Source organism: Mesocricetus auratus, unplaced genomic scaffold, assembly GCF_017639785.1.
Source record: "Mesocricetus auratus isolate SY011 unplaced genomic scaffold, BCM_Maur_2.0 Super-Scaffold_100004, whole genome shotgun sequence".
In the NCBI taxonomy this organism is placed as follows: domain Eukaryota; kingdom Metazoa; phylum Chordata; class Mammalia; order Rodentia; family Cricetidae; genus Mesocricetus; species Mesocricetus auratus.
This window is the reverse complement of record NW_024429189.1, coordinates 83,659,814-83,662,625: the sequence shown is the minus strand read 5'-3', so window position 1 is coordinate 83,662,625 and position 2,812 is coordinate 83,659,814.

Sequence of the window (2,812 nt, the reverse complement as noted above, 5' to 3'; positions counted from 1 at the left end):
TCCATCCATTTGCCTTCAAATTTCATGATGTTATTATTTTTCACAGTTGTGTGAATATACTACATTATCTTTATCCACTCTGGTTGAGGAGCATCTAGGTTTTTTCCAGGTTCTGACTATTATGAATAATGCTGCTGTGAACATAGTTGAGCAAGTGTCCTTGTGGTATGATTGAGCATCCTTTGGGTATATGTCCAAGAGTGGTAATGCTGTATCCTGAGGTAGACTGATTCCCATTTTCCTGAGAAATCGCCATATTGATTTCCAAAATGGCTGTACAAATTTACACTCCCACCAGCCCTGGAGGAGTATCCTCTTATTCCACATCCTCTCCAACATAGGCTATCATCAGTGTAAGATGGTATCTCAGAGTCATTTTGATTTGCATTTCCCTGATGACTAAGGGTGTTGAGCAATTTCTTAAATGTCTTTCAGCCATTTGATATTCTTCTGTTGAATAGACTCTGTTTAGATATGTACCCCATTTTAAATTTGGATTATTTTGGACCTTCATCCAATAACTGTTGGAAGCAGATACAGAGATCTACATCCAAGCATCAGGCCAAGCTACCGCAGTCCAGTTGAAGAGTGGGAGGAGGGATTATAAGAGTGGGGGTGGGAGTTAAGATCATGATGGGGAAATCCACAGACACTTGACCTGAATTTGTGGGAGCTTATGTTGGGCCTCAGCCCCACAGAGTCTGTGAGTTACTGGTCAGCCTACAAGTGCAACTTGTTTTCCAGTCCAAGTGCATCCTGTTTTCTAGTCCTGGCTTCCTGCCCTGGCCTTGACCCTCTGACATCAACATCTAGCAGGAGGAAAACATCTATCTACCTCCTGGGGCTTTTCCACTGTGCTGTAAGCCTGTATATAAAGCTGCTCCCTCTTACAAGAAAGAGACCTCTTAGCACTTGCAATAAAATAAAGACTCTCTCTCTGTCTCTGTCTCTGTCTCTGTCTCTGTCTCTGTCTCTGTCTCTCTCTCTCTCTCTCTCTCTCTCGGCAATAAAGACAGCACATACATTCTCTTAGTACAAACAGCTGGACGTCTTATCTTTCTTTTTCTGATACCTTGGACTTGTTTGTGGCATGGGTACCACAAGCTTACAAACTATAGACTGACAGTTAGGGATCCTGCATGGGGCTGAACCAGGTCCTCTGCATTTGGGCAACAGTTTTGTAGACTGATCTGTTTGTGGGACCCATGGTAGTAGGACCAGAATCTATCTCTAATGCAAGAACTGGATTTTTGAAGGCCATTCCATATGGTGGGATACCTTGCTTAGCCTTAATTGGGGCAGGGGAAGGGGTGGGCCTCAACTGAATGTGCCAGGTTTTGTTGACTCCCCATGGGAGTCCTTAACCTTTCTGAGTGGATAGGGGTGGGTTTGGGATAGGTAGAGGGGAGGGAGGGGGAACTGTAGTTGGTATGTAAAATTAAAAAAAATATTTTAAAAAATTTTAGAGACCATAATGCTGAGCATCCTCAAACACAAAGCTATCTTTTTGTTTTTTCTTTTTCTTTTGTAGTACTGTTCATTTTCTTAAACCACCTTCCAGGAGATGGAATTAGAGTAAAAGAGAGTTGTTATGGCAATGTGTTTTGTGGCTCCCTAGTACTCTTCAGTTTCTCCACCCCACTTTGATTTCAGCCCATCTGACAAAGCTCAGTGCCTTGAGCAGCTAATGGCTTCACCTCCATCCTTCCCCTTTTGCTTTCTGACTGTTCCCACAGAACACTCCAGCTGTCAACCTTCTCTGATCCTTTGTATATGTAACTGTGTACTGGCTGGAAGAGTATGCATTGCAGTGTTGTCTGACTTGTCTTGAGTGTGAGCTCTTTCATAAATATTTTCCCTGCTGACTTGTTTCTCTGTTTTGAGGTTCTTCAGGATGCCCACCAAGCAACCTCTTTCTCTTATTGAACCAGGCAGAATACAAGCACGGACATAACCCTGTGTGCAAATGCATACATATCCTCCAGTCCTCAACCCTGCAGACTGCATGCTCTTGAGAATGGCTGCTCTTAGCTAATCACCTGTGTACATACTGGTTTATCTTTGTAAACAATACACAAGTTTGCTGTCCTAATCTTTTCTATTCTTCCCTTCAGTAGCTTAGCCCCAAATTCCTCTTAAAAATAGAGACTACCTAAGGATATTTTCCTTCATTTTTAACCCTTCAACTTGCCTTTTCCTCTCTGTCAGGCAGATAGATGCTTTGAACAATTTTAGAGTTAAGGTTCACATTATGATGGATGGGCATAGTGCTTCTTTATCTCTACCACACGCAGGCTTTAAGGCTGCCTCTTCCTGCCTGCATGTCTCCTTCAGTAGATGTCAGACTACAAACTTAGCCAATGACAGAGCTGGCTCCCTTTGGGATGATGCAACTTAATTTCTGACTCCAAGACCCTTTCTGCTTGGGTGGTCAGAAACACTCAATTTATATGCTTTTTAGGGTTTGCCTTTTCTTCTGACAGGTCATGTACAGTAGGAAGACTTGATGAATCTGAGGAACAGTGACATTTGCCCTCTTGGTCATGGATCATCCTGGCTTGGTACTGTTTTCCACTCAAGAACATAGAGGAGTCTTTGCTGACCCGGTATAGGTCCTGTGTCACATAGATCTTTACCTCTCCCCACCCCCGCCCTCCCTTTCTCCCTCCTTCCTTAACTCCCCACATCTGTATATGGTATCTTCTTCGTGACTCTCCTTCTCCCCTCCCCCAATTCTGTGCTTGTACTGATGTCTTCATTTATTTTCTTCAGGAAGTCAATTGACTAAATTCTTCCTCTAGTTTCTTCCAAG